Source organism: Cyprinodon tularosa, unplaced genomic scaffold (assembly GCF_016077235.1).
Source record: "Cyprinodon tularosa strain WSP-4 unplaced genomic scaffold, ASM1607723v1 ctg140, whole genome shotgun sequence".
NCBI lineage: Eukaryota > Metazoa > Chordata > Actinopteri > Cyprinodontiformes > Cyprinodontidae > Cyprinodon > Cyprinodon tularosa.
The window spans coordinates 526,426-540,428 of record NW_024038221.1 but is presented as its reverse complement, the minus strand read 5'-3'; the positions used below and the strand labels follow the sequence as shown (position 1 = coordinate 540,428).

Genomic DNA, 14,003 nt, shown 5'->3' with positions numbered 1-14,003 from the left:
TAATGTTTGTAAGGAAACAGGAAAGTAGATTTTTGTTGTTAGAAGTAAATAATGTTTTCGATTATATTAAATCGAATATGAACAATGGCTCCCTTACATAGCCATGGACAATTTAAGGATGTCTCCACTTTTTGTTTCATTTCTGGCGCAGTTGAAAAGATTAGGCTGAATCTGCATATAGTAATCATCATAAAATTCCCCAGTGGAAGATATTTGCATAAGATTATTACTTACTGGCAATGACCCAAATTAAAGATGAAACACATTACTAATAGGCTTCTCTTAGTGCTAATCTATAAACTCTGGTATATATATATATATTTTGACATTAATGACTTAATATTACTTCTTAATCTGGTTGACACAAGGATCAAAAATCCTTTATATAGTTTTAACTAACCTCGTAGAAAAAAAAGCTGTTTTTCATTATGAACATATAAAGTAGACAAGAGATTTGTGGATGTCATACTTGAAGGGAGAGACAATAGCAAAAAAGAGAAAAATCGTTGTTCATTTTTATTTTTTCAAGGTAAATTACACAATTAAAAAATTTCCAAAGTCCAAACACGGCTTAATATAACCAACAAATGTCTCTGTCAGGTTTGGTTTTAAACAACAACTTTTCAAGTGATTATTAAGTTTAGGAAAAAAAGCAAACAACAGATTCTGAGTGGTTCATTTTGCATGTACACAGTATAAGATCCCCTGCAGTTAGAAGCTACAAAAAGAGTAATTATGAAAAATGCTAAATCATATAATACAACTGATCTGATATTCTTGGTATGCTTTTGTGTCATCAAAAACAGTAAAAATTCTGATGATCACTTCAGTGTGGACTTTTATTTAACTGATTTATAATAGCTATCAAGGCGCAGAAAAGTAGAATCCAGTATTCAAGGCGGACAAATGGTTAGATTTCTCATAACTGAACCGAAGTGAACAGGGTCGGCGTCTAAGGCAGGAACATCTGCAGGAGGAGAAAAGGTTGGAGGACAGATAGGAGATCAGATCCGACCAGATGAAGATAGGCAGAAATATCAAAAGAGGTAAAGCCAAAGCCATTGTCAGTGAAGTGGTGGTTTTCAGAGTTGGAAGGTCAGAGATCCAGTGAGGTGCCGAAGGAGAATCCAGAACGGAGTCGGGTAACAGTTCCAGGTTCGGTTAACAGACAGGCAGAGATCCGCCAGGAGTCAGAAGACAGGTCAGGCAAACAGCTCAGAATGGGAAAAGGCAGGCAAAAAGGTCAAAAGGCAGAACAGGTCAAGATAAGGTAATCAGAACACATAGGAACATCAGAGAACTCTCACCAAAGGCTCGAAAATAATCTGGCACTGATGAGGGGTCTGAAGGCAGGTTAAATAAAACCAGTGCAGGTGGATCAGATAAGCAGGTAATGAGAACTAGGCAGAACTAAGCAGGTGTGTAAAATGACAATAGCAGCTAGTATGAGGAAGTGGAAAATAATTCAGTAATCAGTGTCATATGTTGTGTTGTTATGTGATACTGAAGTCACAAGCATGATGACTTAACCTAATTCTATGTAAGGGCAAATTAGATGGATGGTGTGTTGTATATACAGCTCTATCCCCTTATAAAACCTCCACTTGAGATCTCCTGTTACAGATCACCGCGCTTTAACTCAGAATCCAGTCACTGATTTTGAAAATAAAACTTAAGTCCATTGATCAGTGCTATTTCAGTGGACATAAGCACCAAAGTTAAGTGTGGGTTATTGGCAAGATTTGATGAGCATTAAATTATACAGCAAACAGTTGGTGTCCCCATGTTTTATAGCTCAGTGAAACTTAGCCATCCAGAAAGGGTAGGCTGCTGCTCCACTGCGCGGTTTAAGCCTTACTTCTTTAAGCCCTCCAAAATGTTCTTCTAGAACGTATCAACTCAGTAGGATAGATACAAATGCATTCCAAGCATGTCAAATTTTCATGTGCTTCGACTTCACAATAACACTTTGTCTTACTCTCCAACAGAAAATCCATTTAACAAAATATTGAGGTTGGTGGAACTTTTTTATTTCTGTCTTGGCTGCTGATTTTAAACAATAAAGATTAAAAATAAAGTGTACTGAAAGACTTGTCTGCCATGTGTAGGTCCTGATTAGTATGCAGCACTGGTAACAACTCAATTAACCAAAGGCCCCTAGCCATCGCAGCAGCAGGCTGCCTCATAATATTTCCCATAATGTTTCATCTAATTTGGAGAGTTTGACGTTTACCCCCTGCAGGACAGACAGTGACTGAAGGCAAGGAGGCACTGAGGTGCTGGTTCATGTGTGAATAGCAATGAAGAACAATATATATATATATATATATATATATATATATATATATATATATATATATATATATATATATATATATACCGGTATATATATATATGATTTTTTTTCTTGAGCAGCTGCTAAAGGTAGAGAGATAATAGCCTCTTTAGATAAAGGGCTATACGGTACTGGATAAAGCTAATGTTGTAGGTGAGTTTCACAACTTCACCAGCCTTAAGATCCCCCCCGCTGAAAACTTTCAAAAGGCATTTTAAGGGCCCCTGTCATTGTCATGACCTTCCACTTACTTCTTATCAACCTTAAACCTAAACCTTCCTGTAGCTCCTAAGTGGCAATGGAGGAGCCAAGCCTGTGGAACTGATGCTTCTGATCAGCGATGGGCTGGAAAAGACTGAGCTGGAAAAGAGTGGAGGAGTCAGGGGAGAAAGTGGGAAAAACGCTGAGACAGCATTTGCCCCCACCCTCAGAGGGGTTGGGGGTGGGGATGAAGATGGGGAGGAAGGAGGGGAAGGGGGCTCATTTATGATTAAAAGGTGGACCAGATAACCCTGTGAGAAGGTCTATTATTCTGCTTTAAAATGAGGCTCTAATAGTTGTGTAGTAGAAAGGGGAGGGCAAGACAACTGCGGGGTAAAAGGAGCGCCTTGGCTACACTGGACATTTTCATATGCTGACAATCATTTGCTGTGTAAAATAATTATGAACTTGTCCAAAAACTGTGATCGTCGCATTTTAGATTTAAAAAAATATGAAAGTACCAAAGGTCTTGAAGGTAAAACGAACAAATTATCAAAATAAGCAAATTATGCGTAGATTACTGTTCAACCTGGCACATTTGCACGTGTGCCGTCGCTGCATCTCTGTTGAACACATCACACCTAATGAGCAGGTGATTTACGATAATGTATCTTATTAGTCATTACAGATTTCACAAGGACACCGAGTACTGCTAGTTTTACACCCATGTTCAAATATGGCATTTTGCATTTATGCAATGAAGTTTAAGCAGAAATTCATTTATTAGATGTAGAAGGACTGGCATCACACAGGAGATGTCTAAAGAAATCAAACTTATGTCACTTTTTAATCTTTAAATATATCTTTAGGGCGTGCACAACAAGAAGCTGGCTAAAAAAACAACTTATACAAAGTGCTCCTACAGCTAATTTGGATGAATGTGGATAATTAAATACTACAAAAAACATTATATACATCACTTTAAGGTTCTGTTCATTACTAAAAGCAGAGCACTTACTTTCCAAAAGAAGATTTGCAATTTTTCCGCTATGTCACACTCACCACGGGTAAGTGAAAATGGAGACGAGCACTTAGGACGGCCTGACATATCACCAGAACGATTGACAATTAGGAGGACCACTTATTTTGATGATCCCCCCGGAAAAAGATCCTTCACCATACCTTTATGAAATGTGGAAATAGAAACTGAAATCAGGGGGGAAAAAAACAAAAATGGAAATTTAGGCACTAAAAGAAACACATTTTAAGGGAGAAAAATTTTTGGAAAACTTTTTTTTTTTTTGTAAGTATGAATAGTAAACTAGTTTATAAAGTTTAATGCAAGCTAGTGAAATTAGAGCACCTATTACAATTCACTGTCAAAAATAAACTATTTTAAAACCATTTTATCAGTTTTAACAAAAAACGTTTATAGCTAAAAAAACATTTATCAAACTTATTTTAACAAAACCTGTTTATTTGATAAAAAAACAAACAAAAAAAACCCCAACACAAATAATAAATGCTGATATTTTTAGGTAACATTGCTGTGCTTTACCCTATTTCAACTTACTTCAGGAAACACTTTTAGCTAAAGGAGACTTTTAGCCAAAAGGTGACTGAACGCAAACATGATTTTTACAAATCACATTAAGAAACATGTTCCACAACAACAACCTTGTATCTTTCAGTGTATTTTTATGTGACATCATTATACATTCTGGTTGTGTGTGTTTTGTGGATGGGGTTGCTACTGACAGTAAAGTAAACCATTTTAGCACGTTCATAAAGGCGGCATTTAGCATTGTCACAACAACTCTTTAGGAGAAGCCAAGCTTCCATTAAACAAGGCCAATGATGCGCTACAAAGTTGCAGAGTAGTGGACAACATCCAGCTGAAAGGCCCCTCTGGATAACTTACTGCCTGCGTTGTATACAGTTCGTAGTACGCAGCAACATGAGAGACGTGTTTCTGAGTGATTTTCAGGGTGAAATTATGGTGTTGATTAGCGCAGTGACAGCTGCCATGATTAAAATGGCTGATAGTAATAGTGTAGCATTCATGCATTGACAACTTTGCTCTGCATGGCTTTGTGAGTGGTGATGTATGACACCATTAGGGTAACCTCAGGGCCCTGGAGGACACTTATCTCCCTCGTCACGTCCTTCACACTTCCCATTTTCCCTCCAACAAAAGGACGCCTGCTAGCCTGTCTGCATGCTTATGAACTGCAAGTACATTTGTTTCTTCCGTCTGTAATGTGTCTGTTTATCCATTCACTGTACATCTTTCACTTTTCTAATGTTTTTTTATTTCAGTGAACAAGGATCTAAGATGGACATTAGAAAGGTTTCTTACTACCATCTAATCTTTGCTTTAATCCAATTATCTCAAATTTGCTGTACACTTATTAACATTTGTTTGGTGTTTGTATACTTGCTCCAGATTATGTTGTATCTTTGTTGCTTAAAGCAAATTTTTATATTCACTGATTATCATATTTTAAAGATAAAGGCACTCTCAATTTGCATCTGACATGGAATATGCTTAGGAGGACTGACCTCCATGCTGACCTCCATTAAAAACACCAGTATTCTAACTACAGATTGCTCTGGTGCAACTCAACAGAACAGGATAGATGTGGAAACATCTTCAAAAAAACCGAGCAAAGTTCTGCTGCCTCTGATAAAGCCAGTTTTATGGTTGTTTAAAGGCACTTTTCTTGCAGTCTGAAGTCTTATAATCTATCCTTTAATGCAGGGGTGTCAAAGTCATTCCAGAAAGGGCCGTGTGGCTGCTGGTTTTCTTTCCACCCAAGCAGTAGCACGCCAGACTCTATTCATCCCATCAAGTCATCAGGTTAAGACTAGACTCACCTTGATGAGATGAATGGAGTCTGGTGTGCTACTGCTTGGGTGGAAAGAAAACCAGCAGCCACACGTCCCTTTCTGGAACGACTTTGACACCTATGCTTTAATGTAAGAGGCTAATATCTATAGCTTCAATAACTAAATCAGCAAATTACTTGAACGTAATACAAGAAAAAGGCTAAAATTACTCTTGATAAGTCTCAATTTGTACGAATTATTTACCGAAATTATTTAAGAACTGAATTTTTTTTCTTCCAAAATATTCACAGAAATGCAGATTGTAGTAAAAGTTGCCAAACTCTTTGAACTGTTTATGTTTCACATTAGAACCACATATCTGAAATATTTTTAGACATAGACCTATTTTTCATTCTGTATACACGCGTGTATACACAATAAAATTTCAATACATACATTTGTTCAACAGTGGATGAGTGGCTTACAACAGTGAAACAGCTCGGCTCACCCAGGGGAGAATTCAGCCTGGTCGGCTTGGTCTCCTTGGCTTAGTCCCCTTCGCCAACTCCACATCCCTCTTAATTTCTTTCTCTTTCGCCCTCTTTCTCTTACCTTTGACCTCTCTATGGTTCACATGACCTCACCTTGAACAATAACAACCTCTGTTTTGTGGTTGTTGCTTTTTTTCCCTCTAAAGACAGTAGCTGCATATTCCCTGGCATTCTGTTAATCTTTGGCACCATCCTGAAGGAGGATATTAACCGTGCTGCTGCTAAAGACGACTTCATGCTCTCCTATAGATGATCCACTTGGTTCATACAGTGATCAACTCTTTCTCTATCATTGACAAAGCTATTGGAACTTTTACACTGACAGACTGTGTGTAGGTTTTATTTCTATCTTCTAGACTTGAATACTGGCTATTTTCTCTTAGCCATTCTCTCTCCAAGATGCAATCACTTCAGCAACAGTTGCAACTAGCCGTCTACTTGTCTTTACCATAAAAAGGACTCCTAGATCCTATGCTTCTGATTTTCTGTGCTGCTAAAGAAATCCTTGCACTAGAAGTTGTTCTCACTGAGCCTGGTTCGGCTTTAGGTTTTTTTCTGTTAAAGGGGAGAATTCCTCTCCACTGCCCCCTACATGCATGCTCAGCGTAAGGTATTGCTGCAAAAGACAATTACACAATGCTGGTGATTGTCCTCTGTCGCCACATGCTCATCAAGGAGGAGTAACTTCAATACGTCAATAAATAAATGCAATCTACTGATTTAAATGTTTAGACCAACTTGTATATTAGAATGATTCACTCAAAGTCCATAAATAAATATATTTTAGAAAATTGGGCCAAAACATTTGAAAAGCGATTCCCACAAATGCTTCAGGGGAGATACCCTGATATCCTAAAACTGATTCCAAACACTGAGGGTAGGTAAATGCAAACTATCTGCTGTACAGTTCAGATCTGTATTTTTATAAAAATGCTAACAACAACGGACATTTTTCATCCTTTTATCAGATATGCACTATGGTGTTTTGGACCGTCATAAGAAGTGGTAGTTTATATCTTAAACTTGAGTTAAGGATGTAAATACGAAAAAAAAAAAAATTGATAAATAAACCTTCAAGAATCTATATGATTTTATAGCTCATTTAGAAAGATGTTCCAATTCTCTACATGCATGCTACTATTGCAAAAGGTAAAACTGGATTTATTGTACAGCGTTTATATCAAACTGTTGCATCTGCTAAAACTTGAAGCTGATTGATTGGTGTTTACAACGCAAAGGAGAGTAGAATTTAATCATCTCATCATTGCCTCAAAAAGCTTGTCTATAAAGTGTGTAGCTTACTGTTGTGAATTAGTTAACCTGCATTTTTTTGGCTTTCCTAACAAAAAAATGAAAGAAAACTGTTTACACATCTTCTTGCCACTGCCTCCGGCGTGTTGTGCTGAGCTGGGCAAATGTTTGTGAGAGCACCTCTGTAAACATGCACATCCCCTCAGGAGGGGTCAGCTGAGAGGCGGCTGAAAAGTAAAACACCCTGACCACTGATACCGCCGTCATGTCATCGGAAGTGTAAGCCAATACTTAGTTTTCCTAACAAGTTGAACCAAGCTGGAAGCATCCCGGCATCTGAAGACTCCAAACATATGTCCACTCCCCTCTTCAAAAATACACACACACTCTTATTTCTGGCGGCATGCAACCCCTTAATTATTTCTGTGGGCTGAATTTGAGACGATTAGGTTCTTAAGGTTTTGCGGAGGGCACGGAGTCAAGATACCAAAGAGCAGCAAGAAAGAAACACCGAAGGCGACAGGATATTTAAGGGAAGACGGGTTGGGTCAAGATTTAGAGGGTAGACTCTTACACAAGCATGTTCCTGTCTCTACAAACTGCTGTCCCTGTCTCTCTTGAGCCCCTCTGTCTCGTCTTGTGGCAGCTACACTACGGTGGTGAATGAAAAAAACAGAGCTCCGTTTTCTGCAGACACTGATCATGTTTGTAATTGATGAAGTGCCAGCCTCTACAGGTGGAGAACCTTTTAGGTTTTCATAGTAGAAGACACAGCAAGATAGCCAGAGATGGGAAGTAACGAAGTACAAATACTTTGTTACTGTACTCAAGTAGATTTTTCTGATATTTTTACTTTACTTTACTACTTATTTTTATGGCGACTTTTTATTTTTACTCCTTACATTTTTACACAAATATCTGTACTTTCTACTCCTTACATTTAAAAAAATTGACTCGTTACTTTAGTTTTGAATCATTTCAATGGAGTTACCGTTATTATTTTTCACGTCATCAATACCAAATTCAATCTAATTGGATGGGAATCTACGTTGCATTTGACGCACCACTACAAGATGAATCGACAGATTCGGGGGTATTCATTGGCGGCAAATCATTGCAGCTTGGTGGCGGTGGCGTTAGCATAGTAGCATGGATGACGAGATGATTGAAAATGAACACAACGGAGATCTAGTCCTATTGGCAGACATCCATTTAAAATGTAGGCAACGGCATGAAAAAAGTGGTTTCTACTTTTACTTTTATACTTTAAGTAAATTTACAAGCCTGTACTTTGTTACTTTTACTTGAGTAAAGAAGTTTAATCGGTACTTCCACTTTTACCAGAGTATTTTTTAACACAAGTATCTGTACTTTTACTCAAGTACGGAAAGTGAGTACTTTTGCCATCTCTGAAGATAGCACACAGTAAGAGAAATCATTAAAAAAAACAAGTCGCCTTTGATAAATTATTGTTCGAGATTGCAACATGTCGGTTTGTTACTGAAGTTCTCCAAGAGTGAGTGTTTTGAATATTTTTCTCTACCTGTCATCCAACTATTTGGAATGTCATGATTTAATCATTTTTCCGTTTTTGATCTACAATTCCTTGGCGCTTTAGATTTTCCCCTTGCATATTTCCTTTCCTATTGAAATTGCATTCTTTAGTTTTTTGCTTTTTCAACTGTTTTTGTTTATTAGGGGTTTCATGGTATTTTTTAGACATTTGCTTTGTGTCTTTTGTTGCATCTACAGAGCTTTATTCAAGAATATTAGACTCTTAGTTGAAGCAGTAAGCCCATTCAGTCCTCCTTCCATTGACTCTTCACCCCTTTTTCTTGTTATTTAAACTTGCTGTGTCTCTGTGCTCACTATCAGAAAAAACAGACCAGTTCATTCAATGCCCCTTATTCTGTCTGTCTTGCTAGCCCTTGTTCATTCCTGTAATAGACAAGGTTTTTATAAGTTTTACTACTTACATTCTTTTTCGTCTGCTCCTCCCCAAATGTAGGACCAACAGACTGCTGATCTCCTTTGTTCCCCAAGCCATCCAGCTGTACAACTCCTCACGTGGCGGAAGGAGGAGGTGTTCAGAAGAGGGACAAGGATCAGCACCCCCCTCCTTGGAAATTTTATGCAAAACATTACCTATTGTCACTCATGTGCAATATTCTTCTCTCTCACTGCGCAACAACACATGCCAACTACTGTGTATTTTTTTTACTTATTTATAAAATCTGCACATTTCTGCAGTGCAAGTGCAATAATCCAAGTCCACTACTCTGTAGTCTTCCCTTAGCTCTCTTTAGTGCAGATGTTTTTTTTTATCTAAAGGAAACATATTCCAGAATATTACTACTTTTTTTGCTCTTTTGTACTATATACATTCTTATTTATCTTTAATGGCATCTTGCTTTAACTCGTTGTACTCTATATAAGCTACTGAACCAGAATTCATCTGAAGGAGTAATCCCATAAATAAAGTTGAGTCTAAATCTAAGTCTACTAATTAAACAGTGATTTTTTTAAATTTGTGGTCCTTAGGACTCGCTGTTCTTTAATACTTATGATATACTCTTATTCAACACATCTGAATAATATACTTGCATTATTTTCTCAGCAGCCATTAAAGACAGGTGTGTGGAAATCAAGAAACACCTAAAGCCAGCTTCACACTATCACATACCATGTCTTGTCCGTCATCCACTGAAAAAAGAGTCGCCATGCAGCAGTCCACACTTCATGCTTGTAAGAAGCGTTTCTGCTTTGCCTCTTATTTTGAAATGTGCTGGATTTACTCTCCTCAAATCTGATTTCTTGTCTGGCTCATCTGGTTTATGAAAAATTGATGCGTTTTGCTCTTTCATCTGTCACGAATAGACTCAGTTCTTTTCATGGAACCTCGAATGGAATAAAGTTCAAATTAAAGGTTCCACTATACCAAATATTTTACTTTGAAAATCTTACAGCTTGATTCGTTTGTTTTTAACCTTTTTTCAAAAGATTTTTACCGTGGGTCTAAAAAAATTTCTGAGACAAAAGGGAATGTGCTTAAAACTGTATCATGATTTACCCACTGCATGTGCCTCATTTGAAGAAGCTCACAACTTGCAGATTAGATTATAAATAAAGAAAATTGAATTAACATTGCTTTTTTTATTACTATGCAGCATTATCTTTTGGTCATTTGGCACATATAGCAAACAAAATGTTCAAATTCCACAAAAGTATCTACATTTTAGAAAACAAAACTATTTAATTACCATTTCAAATTTCAAGATTGTCAGACTTTCTTGACTATAGGAAATTTGATTTTAAGCTAAGGTGGAGTAATGTTTTTTTTTTTTTTATTGTTTGTGTCCGAAACCTATTGTTTCTTTATCAAGATGTTGTTTTTGCCATAAAAAGATGTAACTGAACAGTTCAATGGAAGTAATGATGCATCAGCTCTCTGATCGATGTCAGACTTAATTTATTCTCAGACTAAATTCTGTTTTAAAAATAGCTTGATATTAACTGATATAGATTATTCAGAAAAACATACTTTTATTTAATATCTGCAAAATATTACATCTATAGAAAATGAACAATTAAGGCACATGACAGGAATTTTGAAATGAAATTTGTCAAAGAAAGCAGATTTCGTCTCAGCAGCTCCTTCCTTAGTGGGCAAACACTGGGAGGAACTCATCAGCACCTGAACTCCAGATCAATACAGACTGAATGAGAGTAATAGCTCTCACCTTAAAGCACACAAATTCCAATTAAGCCTAGTTTTCAAGCAGGCACTTGGCATTTTCACTGCAGCTGTTAGGTGCATCACTGGTTAAATATATACACCCTAAAATGAGTCATTGATTGGTTGAGACAATTTCTTTTTTTTTACTTTGTGAGCAAAGCGCTTATTAGAAATGGAAAACAGAACATAAGTTTAAAAAAAAGCAGACGTGAAAAGATCGAGCTTGAAAAAGAAAAAATCTCATTGTGTGTGTACTATAATTTTTTTTTTTATCACAAATGCTCTGCAGAGCTATTTGCATGGATTCTACATGGCAGGTCTAAAAAGAACAACTGATAAATCACGCAGTGAAACGGGAATCCACGACTGTTGTCAGAGATTTATTGGCAGCTGTATTTTTCTAGTGTCAACTTATGTTCCATTAGACTTTGCCAGCGTCTTAGATTGCTTTCCCCCATGCTCACCCCCCACTAAAAAACACTCTCACTGCACTTACACCAACTGCTTCCTCCTTCACTACATCAACAGTCATCTTGCATTTAAATTTGAGAGTAAGTCCTGTGAGACTGTTAAACACGACAGATTGAGATGAGTGGCAAACCTCTAGTGCTAGCTTTAGCTCACTTATCTTATTAGTGAGGCAGCTCTAACACATTTGATACCCCCACAGCTACTGCTCCTTTGGCCTCAGGGAACCCACAGCAGCTTCAAAGACCATGGTCTGGCGTCCTGGTGGCTCACCATGCTGAGATGCATACCACAACCATGTTGCTTTGAGTCCCGTCTGTGACAGTTGCTTACTGTCAGTCTGCACTTTCTGTGAGCTGTCAGTGTAAACTTTAAAATAAACAAAATAATTTCTCATCACAGTTGTAAAATCCTAAAGTATTCCTTATTTCTGCTACTAATCATTTTCCTTTTTGTAATTTTATGCTTTTCTTTCATAATATTACAAGAATACAGGATGTCAAAAATATCCCAGAGGGATTTGACAGTCTTAAGAAAATGTTTACAGTGTAAAATACACGATCTTATAAAATTCCATGTTCCTAATCAGTAGGGTCTGTGTTGTTTGCTTAAATACATTTTTAAGATCCATTCACTAAAAAAATGACTCTTGTAAGGCCCTGATAACAAATTTCTCCTAGTAGTATAAATTGAAAATGTTAATAAACTTGACAGTCTTAAGAAAATGTTTACAGTGTAAAATACACGATCTTATAAAATTCCATGTTCCTAATCAGTAGGGTCTGTGTTGTTTGCTTAAATACATTTTTAAGATCCATTCACTAAAAAACTGACTCTTGTAAGGCCCTGATAACAAATTTCTCCTAGTAGTATAAATTGAAAATGTTAATAAACTCTAAATTTGAAGTCCAGCTGTGAAAACGCAGGTTTATACGACCTACTTTGAAACTCTGATTTGCATCCTCGGCACATTGTTGTTTTTAGCTGCATGAATTAGAGCTTAAAATGGTCTCAAAGTCACTGATGGTCAGCGTCTTTTAAACCACGGCTGGTGACCCTATGATGGGTCACCAGGATCTATTTTTGGTCAAAACACACACCAGAAATGCACACTCATATTTGAAGCTGAAATTTTCGAAAAATTTTCTCTGATTAATGTTGTTGTACATTTTTTATAAGGCCATTACTAAATTAGATGTCTATAATTGACATGTAGGTTTTAATAATATGGTTTTTAAATTTCATAGAATGATTCAAACCAAACATATTTTTTTTACACACATTAACGATAATTTTAAATTGTATTATTTTTAGAAAATCAACAATTAATACTCTATTAAAAGTAGAAATGTTAGAAATTTATTTTCATTGTCCCTTAACTCCTCTTATAGAAAAACGTTTGGCTCTAGAACAAGCACATAGAGTTTTTCTCAACATAGATCCGTCATGATTACTCTTAACTAAATGATACCAAAGTACCTGCTTATTTGCATGTATTGTTGCTGTACAATGTTGTGTGTGTATATAATATATATATATATACAGGTGCTGGTCATAAAATTAGAATATCATGAAAAAGTAGATTGATTTCAGTAATTCCATTTAAAAAGTGAAACTTGTATATTATATTCATACATTACATACAAACTCATATATTTCAGATGTTTATTTTGTTTAATTTTGATGATTACAAATGACAACAAATGAAAATCTCAAATTCATCATATCAGAAAATTAGAATATTACTGAAGACCAATAAAAACAAAGGATTTATAGAAATGTTGGCCAACTGAAAAGTATGAACATGAAAAGTATGAGCATGTACAGCACTCAGTATTTAGTTGGGCCTCCTTTGGCCTGTATTACTGCAGCAATGCGGCGTGGCATGGAGTCGATCAGTCTGTGGCACTGCTCAGGTGTTATGATAGCCCAGGTTGCTCTAATAGTGGCTTTTAGCTCTTCTGAATTGTTGGGTCTGGTGTATTGCATCTTCTTCTTCACAATACCCCATAGATTTTCTATGGGGTTAAGGTCAGGAGAGTTTGCTGGCCAATTAAGAACAGGGATACCATGGTCCTTCAACCAGGTACTGGTAGCTTTGGCACTGTGTGCAGGTGCCAAGTCCTGTTGGAAAATGAAATCTGCATCTCCAAAAAGTTGGTCAGCTGCAGGAAGCATGAAGTGCTCTAAAACTTCCTGGTATGTGGCTGCGTTGACCCTGGACCTCAGAAAACACAATGGACCAACACCAGCAGATGACATGGCACCCCAAACCATCACTGACTGGGGAAACTTTACACTGGACTTCAAGCAACGTGGATGAAGTGCCTCTCTTCTTTTCCTCCAGACTCTGGGACCTTGATTTCCAAAGGAAATGCAAAATTTACTTTCATCAGAGAACATGACTTTGGACCACTCACCAGCAGTCCAGTCCTGTTTCTCTTTAGCCCAGGCAAGACGCTTCTGACGCTGTCTGTGGTTCAAGAGTGGCTTGACACAAGGAATGCGACAGCAGAAACCCATGTCTTTCATACGTCTGTGTGTGGTGGTTCTTGAAGCACTCACTCCAGCTGCAGTCCACTCTTTGTGAATCTCCCCCACATTTTTGAATGGGTTTTGTTTCACAATCCTC

At 37.1% G+C, this 14,003-nt stretch overlaps 1 long non-coding RNA gene across 1 annotated transcript; it reads right to left on the bottom strand.

Annotated features, from left to right (window-relative positions):
* Positions 1-515: 515 nt before the first annotated feature.
* LOC119778935 lies at positions 516-9,225 on the bottom strand. The gene is made up of 3 exons (XR_005280149.1): positions 9,144-9,225; positions 3,599-3,718; positions 516-1,214 (listed from the first exon to the last, which is right to left on the bottom strand). It is a non-coding gene; the product is annotated as an uncharacterized LOC119778935 (long non-coding RNA).
* Between the last annotated feature and the right edge of the window lie 4,778 nt (positions 9,226-14,003).